Source organism: Tenrec ecaudatus, chromosome 2, assembly GCF_050624435.1.
Source record: "Tenrec ecaudatus isolate mTenEca1 chromosome 2, mTenEca1.hap1, whole genome shotgun sequence".
Classification (NCBI taxonomy): Eukaryota; Metazoa; Chordata; class Mammalia; order Afrosoricida; family Tenrecidae; genus Tenrec; species Tenrec ecaudatus.
This window is the reverse complement of record NC_134531.1, coordinates 104,653,285-104,669,527: the sequence shown is the minus strand read 5'-3', so window position 1 is coordinate 104,669,527 and position 16,243 is coordinate 104,653,285.

The window sequence follows — 16,243 nt, the reverse complement described above, 5'->3', positions numbered from 1 at the left end:
TCCACACCTCGTGATAGCACAAGCTGGTGTGCTTCTTCCATGTGCATTTTGTTGCTTCTGAGCTAAATGGCAGCTTTTTTTGCCTTCAAGCCTTTAAGACCCAAGATGCTATATCTTTTGATAGCTGGGCACCATCAGCTTTGATCGCCACATTTGCTTATGCACCCATTTGTCTTCAGTGATCGTACTGGGAAGTTGAGCACACAATGATATGATTCTTTGTTCTTTGATGCCTCATAACTGATGCCTTTGGCACCTTGTGATCACACAGGCTGGTGTGTTCTTCCATGTTGGCTTTGTTGGTTCTGAGCTAGATGGCCGCTTCTTTACCCTGAAGCTTTTAAGACACCAGACGCTGTATCTTTTGATAGCTGAGCACCATCCGTTTCTTCACCACATTTGCTTATTTACCCGCTTTGTCTTCAGCGGTTGTGTCAGGAAGGTGAGCATCATAGAATGCCAATTTAATACAAGAAAGTATTCTTGCATTGAGGGAGTACTTGAGTGGAGGTTCAATGTCCTTCTGCTACCTTAATACTAAACCTATGAATATAGGTACATAGATCTAATTCCACATCCTCATATATAAATATATTTGCATATATTCATGTCTGTATGTAGACCTCTATAAATGCCCTTTGCCTCCCAGTTCTTCCTTCTATTTCCCTTGACTTTCCTCCAGTCCCACTGTCATGTTCCGTCCCCACCTGGGTTTCAGCAATTCCTCTTTGTTACATTACCCTGTATCATGCCCTACCAGGCTTCCCACCCACGTTAGCACCAATTTGGATCACTTGTTGTTCCCTTGTCCCTGGGTTTGTTAACACCACTTCCCTTCCCCACCTTCCCCTCTCCAATGTCCCCCCGGAAATGTTGGTCCCGTTGTTTTCTCCTCCAGATTGTTCATCCAACCTATCTTATTTACACAGACCTGTGGAGATAATAACATGCACAAAAACAAAACAGAGGAAAACAAAGCAACAATATACAACAAAACAACAATAAACCACTGACAAAGAACAAAACACAGCAAGAAAAATGCTTGTAGTTAGTTCAAGGATCATTTATTAGCCTTTAGGAGTGTTTTCCAGTCCAGTCAGTTGGGGTACCATGCCCTGGCCCCAAAGTCCACCTTCAGCATTCCCTGGGGACCTTGCCGCTCAATTCCCTTGCTGTTCTGCTGCACTCCCCCAGTGCTTTGCCTCGGTGTGGCAGGATCAGAGTGGGTGCAATTCTCACACTGTGTCCCTGGGCTGTCCCCTGCAGGGCCATGGTTCAGTGAGGGGAGTCATGGCTCATAGTGGGGCTGGCCATGTGATCCTCTCTGTGGACTGGCTGTTCTAATTGGGGTCATCGTCCTCAAGGCCTGGTGGGCCAGGATGTACTCCACTCTCTCCTACTCTCCCTGTTCCCGTTTGCTCCGATCAGATATGTCCCTCTCCCGGAGCTGCAGATTCAATGTCATCCTTTGAAATAAATTCTTCTGGGGGAGGGGCAGGCATCCAGTTAGTATTTGGTACTGGGGTCAGCCCCCCAAACCTCTCTACTGGTTCCCTACTCCATGCCAGAATGTTGCATTTACACTTTGGGGCACTGGGTTGAATACTGGTCCCTCCTTCCCTGTGCAGGTATAAACAATACCCTCCCCTTGGGTGGGTTAGCAACCTGAGCCACTGCTACCCACTTCTTCCTTTTTTTTCCATCATTTTTTACCTTAGCCCACCTCTGCCTCAGTTGTCTACCATGTGCATCCGTGCATTTGATCTGGTCCCTGCCATGCTACACAGTGCTCACCCCAAGAATGTTTGTATACAGTAGCATTTTCTCTATGCCCCTTTTGCATTTTTTAATGATTACCTCAGCAGACTCATGTTGTACTTGTCCCCTTATGCCTAACTTATTTCGCTTAGCATGATTTCCTCCAGTTCTTCTCATGAAATGATGTGCTTCATACGTTCATCACTGCTTTTTAACAATGCATAGTACTCCATTCTATGTATGTATCACAGTTCTTTTTAATCCAATCATCAGTTTCTGGAAATTTGGGTTGCTTCCAACTCCTTGCAATTGTTAACTGTACCGCAATGAACATTAGAGCACGGATGTCTAGCCTTGTTTTGTTTCTTGCCTCTTCTGGGTATATGCCCAGTAAGGGGATTGCTGGGTCATATGGTAACTCTATTTCCATCTGTTTTAGATATTGCCAAATCAATTTCCACAGTGGTCGTACATACTTACAAGTCCACCAGCAGTGGGTGAGTTTTCCTGTCTCCTCACAGCCCCTCCAACACTTGCTGCTTTCTGATTTCTTGAATTGAGTTACCTTGAGGGTGTTAGGTGGTACCTGATTGTTGTTTTAATTTGCATTTCTCTTAGGGCTAAAGATAGGGAACATTTACTCATATGTTTGTTGACCATTCAGATTTCTGCCCCTGTGAAACTTCTGTTCAAATCCTTTGACCACCTCTCAAGTGGCCAATTCGTTTTTTTTTTTTCTTTTTGAAAGCTAGCAGAATATTGTAGATTTTCGTAATAAGGTCTTTCTCTGATGTGTCATTGCTAAAGATGTTTTCCCAGTCTGTGAATTCTCTTATTACACTCTTGGTGAATTATTACGATGTACAGAGGTGTTTTATCTTCAGTATATCCCATTTGTCAATTTGTACCTCCTCTCTTTTTTTGCCCTTCCCTATTTCTGATAGCCTATGGATTCCCTGCACCAAAGTTCTCAAGTTGGTCCCAATTCCCTCATTGATGGCCCTAATAGTTTGGAATTTAACTTCAAGGTCTGTGATCCACCTTGAATTTTTCCTTGTGCATGGAGTGAGATAAGGGTCTTGCTTCATTTTCTGCAGGTAAATATCCTTTTTTTTTCCAGCACCTCTTCTTAAAGAGGGCATCTGCTTCCCATTTGATATTTTGGGGTCCTTTATCAAAGATCAGTTGTCTGTATGCTGATGACTTTATTTCTGGGTTTTCAGTTCTTTTCCATTGGTCTGAGTATCTGTCATTGTACCAATACCATGCTGTTTGACAACTGTGGCTGTATAGTATGTGCTAACGTCAGGTAAATCAATCCCTCCCGCTGTGTCCTTCTTCTTCAGGAGTTCTTTGCTAATTCTGGGCTTCTTCCCTCTCCATATGAAGTTGGTCATCAGTTTTTCCATTTCTTTGAAGAAAGATGAGGGTAACTGTATCTGATTGCATTGAAATTATATAGTGCCTTTGGCAGAATTGACATCTTGACTATATTGAGTTTTCCAATCCACGAGCATGGGGTATTCTTCCATTTGTTGAGGTCAATCTTGGTTTCTTGTAATATTGTTCTGTAGTTTTCCCACATAGGACTTTTGTTCTTTTAGTCAGGTTTATCCCTAGATATTTCCATTTATATTTGGTTATTTTGAAGGGTACCACCTTTTTGATCTCCTCTTCTGTTGTCTTATCTGATGTGTATAACAGTCCTATGGACTTCTGATTGTTGATCTTGTATCCTGCCACTCAGCCAAACTCCTCTATTGCTTCCCCTTGGGGAACTTTTGGGATTTTCCACATATAAAATCAGATTATCTGCAAATAACGATAGTTTCACCTCTTCATTCCCCAGACAAATAACTTTGATGTCTCCTTGCCTTATCCTGTTAGCTAAAACCTCCAGCACAATATTAAATAAGAGTGGGGACAAGGGGCATCCTTGTCTGGTCCCCTTTTTCAGTGGGATTGTTAGTCTTTTCTCCACTGACTACCATGTTGACTGTTGGTTTTTCATATATAGCTTGTATTGTTTTAAGGAACTTTCCTTCCATTCCTATCTTCTCAAGTGTCTTAAACAGGAATTGGTATTAGATGTTGTCGAATGCTTTTTCTGCATCTATCGATACTATCATGCAATTCTTATAGTTTTTCATGTCAATGTGACAAATAATACTAATGGTCTTTCGTATGTTGAACCATCCCTGCATCCCTGGTGTGAATCCCACTTGGTCATAGTGAATTATTTGTTTTATATACTTTTGTATTCTGTTGGCTAGTATTTTGTTAAGGATGTTAGCATCAATGTTCATTAGGGATATTGGCCTGTAGTTCTGGATTCTTGTGGGATCCTTTCCCGGTTTTGGTATCAGAGTTACACTAGGTTCATAAAAGTAATTCCAGAGTTTGCCATCTTTTTCCATGTTCTGGAAGAGTTTGTGTAGGATTGGTGTTAATTCTTCCCTAAATGCTTGGTAGAATTCTCCAGTGAAGCCATCTTGTCCAGGGTATTTTTTGGTTGGTAATCTCTTGATAACCTTTTCTATTTCTTCTATTGCTGTGGGTCTGTTGAGATTCTTAACGTCCTCCGAGGATAATGTAGGGAAGGATTGTTTTTTCAATAATTTTTCCAGGTCTTCCAAATTGATTTCATTGGAGTACAATCCTTCGTAGTACTGTGAACTATCCTTTTGATTTCATTAGTGTCTGTTGTAATATCCCCTCTTTCATCCTTTATTCCTGCTATTGAAATTTGTTCCCTCCTTTCTTTGCTTAGGTTTACCAGTGGTCTATCGATTCTGTTTATCCTTTCTTTTTTTCTGTTTACCCTTTCAAAGAACCAACTTTTAGCAGTATCAATTTTTCCATAGTTTTCTTATTTTCCCTCTCCTGAATCTCAGACCTGATTTTTATAATTTCTTTTCTTTTGCTATTAGTAGGATTGTCCTGTTGACTCTGCTCTAGTTTTTGTAAATTTTGTGCCAGCATATGAATCATGAGTCTCTCTTCCTTTCTCCAGTGTGCATGTATTGCTATGAAATTTCCTCTGATGACAGTCCTTGTTGTGTCCCATAAGTTTTGGTACGTCGTGTTCTCATTCTCATTGGTTTCTAGAAATTTCTTAATTTCATCTCTGATCTGTGCCAGTATGCACTCCTTTTGCAGTAGAGAGTTATTCATCTTCCAATTGTTTGTTCTTGGTTTTTTTTTTTTTTTTGTCTTCATTTTGTTGATTACCAGCCTTATAGCACAGATGTCAGAGAGAGAGGTCTGTATGATTTCATTGTGCTTAAATTTATGTAGATTCTCCTTATGACCAGCATGTGGTCTATCTTCGAATATGTGCCATGTGTGCTCGAAAAGAATGTGAATAATTGTATTTGGATGAAAGGCTCTGTAAATAACTATTAGGTCAAATTGTCTAATTGTGGTGTTTAGATCACTAACCTCCTTGTTGAGCTTCTTTCCCTGTGATCTATTTTTCTCAGAGAGTGGTGTGTTGAAGTCACCCACTATAAATGTTGAGACTGTGATTTCTTTTTTAATCTTTTGGAGTGTTTGGTTGACGTATTCAGCGGGTATATCATTCAGGGAATATATGTTTACAATGCTTAGTGGTTCTTTGTCTACCATTCCCTTGAACACTATACTGTGTCCCTACTTATATTTTTTTATGGTTTACACTTTGAGGTCAGTTTTATCCAAGATTAGGATTGCAACCCTTGCTGTTTTGTTTGTTTTTTTTTGTATTGCTGTTTGCTTGGTATTACTTTCTCCAGCCTTTGAATCTCAGCCTATTTTTGTCTGTATCATTGAGATGTGACTCCTGTAGGCAGCAGATTGATGGGTTGTGTATTCTAAGCCATTCCGCTAGTCGTAGTCTTTTAATGCCTGAGTTCAGGCCATTGATATTCAGGGTTATTATCTCCATCTGCAGACTCTATTATTCCATCTTATACCTTGTGTGCTGGGAGTTTTCCTTCTTTCCTTTCTCATAGTGTGTTGTCCATGTATGTGTGCATCATTCTTGACTTTTTTCCATCCATAAGCCATTGGTAAATTGGGGTCTGATTTCTCTTTCTTGCCCACGTGGTTAGGTTGTTCTATGTGGTTGTCTCTTACTTATGTTTGGTGAGTGTTGTTCTTCTGCCCATACTGGGTCACCAAGGATCTTTTGTAGGGCTGGGTTTCTTCTAAAGTATTCTTTGAGTTTTTTTTTTTTGTCTGGGAAGACTCTTACTTCTCCATCTATCTTGATCAATAATTTGGCTGAGGAGTATTCTTGGGTTTACGTTGTTTTCCTTCAATTTTTGGAACATGTTACTCCATTCTCTCTTCTTTTTCATAGTTTCTGCTGATAGGTCTGAGCAAATTCTTATTTGGAAACCTTTATGTGATTGATTGTTTTTCCCTAACTGTTCTCATTATTTTCTCCTTTTCCTCAAAGTTGGATAGTTTAACTATTATGTGCCTTCGTGACTTCTTCTTGGGATTCAGACTAGTCCATGTTCTTTCAGGCTCCTGAATGGTTGCCTAGTTTTCATTCATTAAGCTATCCTCCAAGTCACTGATTCTTCTAGTCGATTCTGAAGGTCTGTATTTCTGCTACTGGTTATTGTTATCTCCTCCCTAAGTTCTTGTATTTCCCTTTGGTGTATAGCCTTTATCTTCTCTAAGTAAGTTGTTATGTTTGGGACTTCTGCCATTGCCTTTTGTTTCTCCTGTGTTTTTCCTTGAGGTCGTTGGGGCTGATGGTTGTTTGCATTGCATTGTTTTAGAAGAGCCAGGTGCCATTTTCAAAGGAGTCAAATAGCACCCGCTCTCTCTCTCAGAGACTTGGAGGAACACTTCTTTGAACTGCCTACAGTTAATTTTACTATGGGATTAAACTACCACTTTATCCTCCTGTGGCTTCCCTATCAGGGAGTGCCCTAGATGGCTGGTTGGTTGCCTGCTTTGGTGTTGCGGAGGTTGGGCAGAGGTTCTTCTAACCGCTTGGAATGTTGATGAGTGTTGGCCCAGCTGCCTATGCCCCCAGGTACACAGGCAGGAATTCCCCAGTGAGAAGTTGGGCAGAGTATCCCCTGGAGGGAAAGCAAGGCTTTCTCTAGCCTAGGGCTAGCAACACGGGGTGAAGCTCACCTAGCTGGGTATAGTGCAGGTGTAAAGGCCCTAGGCTAAGAGGAGTAGTCTGGAGGTCAGTTGTTGAGTGTAAGAGAACAGGAAAGAGACAAAGAGGAAGAAAAACATTAAAAAGTAAGACCGTTTAGACGGTGCAGAAATATAGGGAAGAGAGGGAAACAAAAGCAACTATGTAGCTGAGCCCTGCCCCTGAAGCTGCAAGAGTTTAGTCCCTGCCTCATGGCAGCAGTGGCAAGCCATAGCTGAGCTGAGAAAAAGCCCCCTGCCAGCCCTCAAAGACTGTGGGGGACAGAGAGCTGAGATGTAAACAAATTCATGTGGGGGGCAGAGAGCTGAGATGTAAACAAAAGCCACAATGTATCTGAACCCTCATCATCGCTGCTCTTGGAGTTGGGAAGGTTTAGTCCCCAGTTGCGGAAAGCTGGGTGGTGGGGTGGGGGACAGGGGCGACTTTGGCTGTGTTGAGACCAACACCCCCTATGGGCTCCAAATAGTCCCTGCTCCTGCAGAGAGAGTGGTGGGACCAAGGTCAAGCCCCAGCAGGCTTCCACTGAGGTAAGCCCAAAACCCCCAGCCCCTCAAAAGTCCATGGGTCTGTGCCTACTCATCTTTATGATGCTCCTCCTGCTTTCCAGCAGTGTTGAATTATTTCCCTCTAAGCAACTCTCCTGGGCTGGATTCTGCAGAGTCCCTCTAGTTTGTGTCACTCTGTCACCATCTTCCCGGAACTCCTCGGTTTTCTCTACACATATCCTAGTAGTTATTTTCTCTATAACATAATTCATATCTATGCTACTAATTGATTGTTTTTTAAACCTGGGTTAAAGTACTTTTATTTTTCTACTTTGAATTTAATTTTACTTGACTTTATGTGAGGCAATGCACAGAAATATATGTAAATATTTATTGATTTATATTTTCAAAAATATATGTATTTGATTTTGCCAGCGTTGCTAGTATCTGTAATGCACTCTATTTCATAAAATTTTCTGATTGTTTTAGGTAGTTAAAATGACCTGGAAAAAAATAAACTTCTGAAAAAGAAAGAGGGTATCATTCAGGCCTATGTGTTTAGCTCACTAACAGAGATATCACTGTATAGATTTAAACAATATTCAGCTGTCATATTTATTTATAACAACTGATACATTTGTAGTGGCTGACAGACAGAAATTGATTTATGAGTTTGTGGGAATAGAAAGAAGCCAGTGGATAAGCCCTGATTAAAAATCTGCAATTTTCACTATGACTTGGTTACCATAATAAATTTGACAATAAGTTTGATTTTATTCAGAATTAATGTAGTTTGAAATTGAAATGAGTCCCACTTCCTGCCTCCAGGAGGCCTTCTGACATTTCTAGAACTACTTCAGAGTTTGAATGAAATAGAATCTGTGTACATATGCATGTGTACTAATGTGTACATTATGTTCATCAAAAACCGTATCAATAATAAGGTAAAAAAAACAATTTTAGTAGCTGAAGTAAAATTCATTTGATAGGATAAGAAATTTTGATTTTAATATATTAAGAATTATTAGTAAAGAGACTTATTACAAAGAAATGTTTCAGACTATCTTTGAAAAATTTCTGTGTCTACTCCCTTACCCCAACCAAAATTCAAACTTGAGAATACCAAATATGTTTAAAGAAAATCAACTTTATTCCAAAATGGAGATTATACTTTGGAATAGAAGAAGTCTAGATTTATCAACAACAATGTAAAAAAAATTAAAAAGAGAAAGGACAATGTGTCACCATAAAGTGAATTCTAGCTCAGGAAGAGCCTATCAGGTTGGAGTCGAACTATATTCCATCGAGTTTCTATGGATATTTTTCAAATGTAGGACCTTAGCCTATTGTACAAGGTACCTCTGTGTGGCTTGAACTTTTAACCTTTTGGTTATTAGTTAAGCTTGTTTGTAGCACATAGAAATATTTTAAACATCTTCCACTTCCAATGAAATTTGAAACCAAAGGAAGAAGTAAAATTTCACTTGAAATATTAGCATTCTTCTTTTGGAAAATAAATGATTACTTTGTTGAAAATATCTTTTATGCACTCTATTTTCAGTAATACTTTTTAGGAAGGTAAAGTTATCGGGAAGAGTCAATGATAATAAAATATTGAATAAATTATTTCAAAGTGACTTTAAATAATGTGGCCATTGATATTTTGTTCCACCTTCTTATTGCCCTTCCAAAAGTGCCTTTGAAATGGAAAAAGGGTCAGCGGGCTTGTGTTCCATCCATTTCACATCCATAGGTCATTCTGCTGAGAACCTTTCAATTAGAAAACATATCTGGCAACTGATTTCTTTGGTTAAAGGGTCTTGATTGCTTAATTTGTTGTGATAACATCTTATTGTTTGATTAATTTTAAATATATATATATATATATATATGAAGGTTATGAATTTATCTCTGAGATACCCAAAAAGGTCAAAATTTTACTACAAGGGATTCACTTACTAGACTGACTTCTATAAATAAAAGAATATATATGTGTGTATGTGTGTTAGTCTGGGTACTTTAGAGAAACAAATCCACAGAAACTCATGTGTATAAGAGAGTTTTATATAAAGGGTATGTGCACATCAGAAAAACATCCCAACCCAGTGTTGCCCAAGCCCACAAGTCCAACATTAACCCATGTGTCCAACACCAATCCACAAATCTCCTCTAGCTCACAAAGCAGACGCAATGATGCCGACTGCAAGAGGAAAGCTGAGTTAGTGAATGTGTAAGCATCTCAGCGCTGGCAGCCGTCTCAACACGGCTGCATTATGGTATGTCCGTGTGGCTTTTCCTCAGGGATGTCTTGCTGGAATTGAGCCTTGCCAGTCGAAGCAAGGACCTGGCTAAGGCAGCTGCACCCTTGTCCAGCCATCAGAAAGCAAGAGACCCGAGAACTAGAAAGGCGAGGCTCTCTGAGCCACTTATCCTTCTGCTCTTCAATTAACCCCACATGTGTTTATCAGCCAGGTTGGCACAATAAATAAACTACCTCAGTATATGTGTGTGCTATCTACTAGGTGTGTGTATTATCTACCCTAGTAAAAACTCTGAGGCACCAAAGGTGCATTAATTGCAATGACTCAATTATTTCTTGAATATATATACTTATATAACTCTATGTGAAGGCGAACAATGAAACTACTTTTTCAGGGGATCTAAGGCAACATTTGCACCTACTAGGTGCCGTGGGGAAAAGATGATCCTTTTAGATCCAGTAAAGATTTATAGCCTTGATGTCTCTTTGGGTCAGAATTGAAGCAATGACACTGCTTGAAGGAGACCATATTTTTTAAGCAAAGATTGTTAACAGAAATAAATTTAAAATGCACTAACTTGCTGGTCTAAAAGTAATTCCAGAAGCAGGAAGATAAAGCAAGTGATGAGATAAGTAGGGAAAATAAAGGAGTACATCAACCTAGATTTAAAAAATGGACATATAATGAGTGCTCACATTACTTCCAACTATCCTTTGGATAAAAGCAGAGAATATACTAGAAAGATGTTTGCTTATGTTTCATAGACTCTGCAAAGGCATTCAACTGTGTGATCATTTCAAGTACAGCCCTGAAAATACTGGGAATACCAGAACACAGTCATTTTGACAAGAGGTGAGGATGTTGTTGCTGCCGTTGCTGTTGCTAGGTGCTGGCAGGCTGGTGCAGACTCCACACTACTCCACTTCCAACAGAAAAAGACACTGCAGGGTCCTGCCCCCTTCTCACTGCCAATCTATCTTGTCAAGGGCCTTCTTCTTTTTAGCTGCCCCTTTATTTTATCAACCACGGTTATTCTCTGCGGACTCGTCTCTATGACAATATGTCCAAAGTAAGTGGAACGAAGTCTCTCCATTCTGGCTGTTCTTCCAAAATATTTACTTGTTCATTTGGCAGTCCAGGGTACAAAGAATATTATTCACTAACTTCAAATACATTGGTTTATTTGGTTTTCCTCATTCAATGGCCAACTTTCACATGCATATGAAGCAATTGAAAATATCATGGCTTATGTGAAGCACACCTTAATCCTCAAATTAACATCCTTGCTTTTCAACACTTTGAAGAGGTCTTATGTAGAGGTCTTATTTACCCAATGAAATGTGTTGTTTGATCTTTTGATTGCTGCTTCTATGAACATTGATTGTGGAGTCAAGTAAACTGAAACATTTGAAAACATTTTCCCCCTCAGTTTGTCATGATATTACCAAGGATTTTTGTTTTCTTTACATTGATTTGCAATTCAAATAGAGGCCTGAAATTCTTTTGAAAAATTTTAAAGAATTTTATTGTGGACTCTTACAGCTCTTATCACAATCCATACATACATCCACTGTGTCAAGAACATTTTTACATATGTTGCCCTCATCATTTTCAAAATATTTTCTTTCTATTTGAGCCCTTGGTATCAGCTCATCTCTTCCCCTCCTCAAAGCCTGAAATTCTTGATCTTCGTCATCAAGTATTTAAAGTCCTCCTCATTTTTCAGATAGCAAAGTTGAGCCATCTGCATCTCACAGGTTTTTAATAAGTCTTCCTCCAATCCTAATGCTGAATCTTTCTTCATATAATCCAGCTTCTCGGGTGATTTCCTCAGTGTATACCTCTAAAAACAAAGTGCCTTCCATCAAGTCAATGCAAACTCATAGCAACCATATAGGACAGGGTAGAAATACTGACATGAGTTTCTGAGACTGTATCTCTTCACATGAGTATGAAGTCCCATCTTATACACTGAATAAAGATGGCAAGAAGATACAACCTTGAAGCACACCTTTCCTGATTTTAAACTATGTCATATTGCCTTGTTCTCTTCACACCACTGTCTCTGGATCTATGTACATGTTCTACAGGAGCACAATGAAGTGTTCTGTGTTATACGCTACAGGGTTCAATGTCTTTGCATAGTCAATAAAATACAAATAAATATCTTTCTGGCATTCTCTGATTTCAACCAAGACCTATTTGGCATCAACAATGATATCCCTTGTTTTCTTCCCTGTTCTGAGTCTTGCTTAACCTCTAACAGCTCCCTAGCAATATATTGCTGCAAAGTTTAAGACAGTCTTCAACATTTTACTTGCATGTGATATTAATCATATTTGTTCTACAATTTGAGCATCATTCTGAGTCACCTTTTTTTTTGCAATGGGTACTGTGGTAGTTACAGAATTTCATATTAACTTGTTAAATAAGTGTAGGTGTGGCGTCTAGTCTGCCAATCAGGTCACAGCCTGATTTTGCCTCCTTGTGGGCATGACCTTCTCATGTGGATTCTGGAAGCTTTCTCTCTCTCTCTCTCTCTCTGCCTTGGTTTTCCTGTCGACAAACCCCGTGGAGACTTGCTGAGACCTGCAAGAGCCTCACTCTCTCTGCTTTACCTTCTTATTGAAGAGCCACACTTGGAGAACTGCAGGAGCCACATGGAGACCCATGACAGCACTGCAATGCTTCCACCACTATTGGATCCACAAGACTTTGCACCCACCAGCCTGTTATCTCCCTGTATTTTGCATCATTCATGTGACTGCATGTGTCTGAAGGAGGATTTTTGGAGTAGCATTGGACTTATGGGGTAATATCATATTTACAGACTTGATCTGAAATGGGCTGGGGTATTTTCTTAATATACAATTACTCTTTGATATAAAGCTCTTCCTTATACATATTTGAGTGTCTCTGGATTTATTTCTCTAATCAATTCGACTAACACAGGTACACATATCCATCTGTCCCAGTCAGTTGGTCAAGTAATTAACTGTCTTCCAAATTTCTTAGAATAGATGAGTGGGTATTTCCAGTGCTTCCTCAGTTTGTTAAAACATTTCTGTTGGTATTCTATGAATTCATTGCCTTTTTGGCTTTAGCTATGGTTTTCAGTGCAGCTTGAACTTATTCCTTCAGTGCCATTGGCTCTTGTTCAAATGCTACTTGTTGAAATAGTTGAATATCGACTAGGTCTTTTTGGCACAATGACTGTGTATTATTTTCATCTTTTTTACGCTTCCTCCATTATTCGATATTTGTCCATAAATCATTCAATATTGCAACTTAAGTCTTTAATGCTTCCTTATTTATTTCAGTGTGACATATGCTGACTGTGTTCTTCCTCTTTGGTTTTCTAACTTCAGGTCTCTGGAGCCAAGGGAAGGGTATATTAATGGTGTGCTGAATACTGGAAAGACTTGGAGAATTACCGATATAGATCAATGAATATAAACTAAAGAATGGATTACACATCAATCTTTCAAATTGGACCAATAAATACCATCATGGTAACAGAGAAAATATTTTAGTTGTCAATTATTTCATTTGTCTTGAGTCAATAATTAACATGCATGGAGCAGGAGTGGAGAAATCAGACCACTTATTGTATTTGATGAATCTGCTGCACAAAACCTCTTAGAAGTGCTTAAGAGTGGGATGTCACTTTGAGGAATCGATGCATGCATCTTACCCAAGTCATGTTACTTTCAATCATTGACATCCATGTAAAATGTGGACAATGAATAAGGAAGATGGCAAAAGAATTGGTGCATTGGAATTGTAGTATTGGTGAAGTATATTGAAATTACTAAAGATTCCTCAAAGAACAAACACATCTATCTATGGGGAAGTACAACCAGAATGCTCCTTAGAATCTAGAGTGGTAAGATTTTGCATCACCTTACATTGGGCATATTATCAGGAGAGAGCAGTCCCTGCAGAAAGGCATCATGCTTGGTAAGATAGAGGATTATTGAAGACCCCCAATATAACTTTTGAACACAATGGCTAGAACAATGAGTTCAAACATAGTAAAAATGTTGAAGATTGTGCAGGACCAGGAGATTTTTCCCTCTGATGTGTGTGTCATTGGTACGTGATGCAGTCAAATCAGCGTTTACAAACTGACTCATAATATTGTATTCTTTCATAAAGTGTATTTGGAAAAACATTATAGTTTTAAAATCTCTGTATAATTGTGATTTGTCTAGGTATGAAACTCTCATTAAAGTTAAAAATAAAGTAAGCAAGAATAGCTTAGTAGAAATAAGAATACAATAGATTCTATCTGAATCATTCTAATCAATATCCATAATAAATTTTACAAATCCTAAGTATGTCATAAATTTAAATGGTTCAGCATCCCCTATTAAAAGCAGTAAGGCCTTTTAAAAAAGAAACCCCACCATCGTGTCTCAGATCCTGTGCTAAGTTCTTCAGAGTCAAAGAGAAGTAAAGGTTTCAATGCACAGACAGATGAGATTTATTCCATGATGATTTTACTTGACATCAAGTCTCTGGTCTATATTTTCCCCATTGAAAATTTCCCCCATCTCACACCTCTAAGAACGTAGCCTGAGAAAAGTAGGACAAAGCCTGGATATGGCACAGCTAAAATGTGTAAATCAAGACACTAATCAAGACTCCCTATTATGAATAGCTATAAAATTAAAGTAAGAGTTCATTTAGAATACAGTCAAAATAGTCAGGTAGGTAGGTATTAATTTTTATAGATCTAGAGAACATAATGAAGGCTAAGTTATGACTTATAAAGGAAAGTATTTTAATAACCATATATAGAATCTCTTCTAATTACTGAAAGCAGAATTAGTTTTTCATGGTCCATAATAAAGTTTTTAACTCTTTACTTAATTTAAGCTTTATAGGTTTTCCATTTCCCTTTTTTAAAAAACAAATAGTACATGAAAATATAATTTTCTAAAATATTTTCCACAAATTAGATTCTCTTATTTGGAGTTTTAAACGTGTGTAACATTAGTCACAAAAATTAAACCATCTATTTTGAAATTAAACCTAAATCCTGATTGACTGTATATTGTCTTTCAAACACATTTGTAATCAAACTCATTTTTTCTATTTTGCACAATTTTAAATTAAAAATAAGCATCCATGTTTTTTTCTATCATTTGAAAGGCAACCTTGAAATTTAAATTTGATTCTTTTTCCTTATTGTAAATTCCACCCAAGACCATTCAAATGGCTTCAGCTGTGTTATAATAGTCTGGATTGTGATTTCTGGAAGGTTATTGTTGTATTAAGCAACAACTAAAACTGTAATGTAAATATAGTATAGCCTCCCAGTTCTGATGATCTAGCTCTATGGAAGAAAGTTATCATTGTTCATGACCCACCATTCTTCCCATATCCTTTGGCTAGTTCAAAATGTTAATGATTTCAAGTGATCTTACCCTTTCATCCCAGAGATATTTTTAAGATGTTATCTGTATTCGTTTTAGTTTTTCTTCTCTTATTTAGGATAATTCAGTCTCTACTATCTGTCAACAAAACAGAGTTAATACTACCCTGCTATTAACCTCCTGAAAGGAATCTCCAACTTACTCCATTCCATCCCAAACCTTGATGCTACTTTGGCTGGTTTTTTTTTTTTTTACTCTTTATTAAACTGATGTGTCGATTCCTGATATTCTCAGAAGTTTATCTGTAATAGAGGTGTCAAATTCATGTCTCTCTGTGTGAAAGCTTTTTTTAAAAAATGATAGTTGTAAATTGATTCTGGATAAAGTCCAATCTCTTCAAACTTTTTTTTTTAAGCACAGAAATAGCTAAAGCTTAAAGACAGGGTGAGTGTGATGGCTGCGATTCCCTATTATATCATCGCCGGCCCCGTGATGTACATTAAGTCTCCCCAGTCTCTCCCTGCTCCCCTAGCTGCTAGAATTTATCTACTTTAGAGTTCATAGGTTACCACCAACTAAGTGTTGGGCAGGAGAGTGAGGAACAATGCTCACTCTCAAAATGAATACGTCCCAAGTTATGGGCATGGTTGCAACTTATATCTCTAGGCAAGGCAATTTCCATTTTGTAAAGAAGATGGTGAAATCTTTTAGAATCGCAGCATTCCTATTTCAATAGGTAGGACACGTTTTTTAACATTCAATCCATACTAAATTTGACTTGTATGATTTATTTCCTGTGACTTTGCATACCAAAAATTATTACGAGATTTTTTAAAAACTTTAAAAAAACGTGAGGTTCAAACCCAAGACTTCAAATTGTATCTACCTCGTAGTATTTTTAATCTTTGGCAAACTTCACTTGCACTGCAAAATATGGATTTGCCTAAGATTAAAGTAATCCCTGCTTACACATATTGCATAATTCGATCTCCTTCACCCCAAGAGACAATACAGAATTTCTCAAGCATGAGTTAGCATGCTAATTTTAGACAAAATGAAGTGTAAAGAACTAACAAAGGCTTTGCTATGGTAATAGTGAAATATAGACAGAATAGACGAATCACTTACCAGTCACCTCTTATCTCACTCAGACATGGAATCCTATTGAGCATTTTGGTTTCAGATAGAATTAAT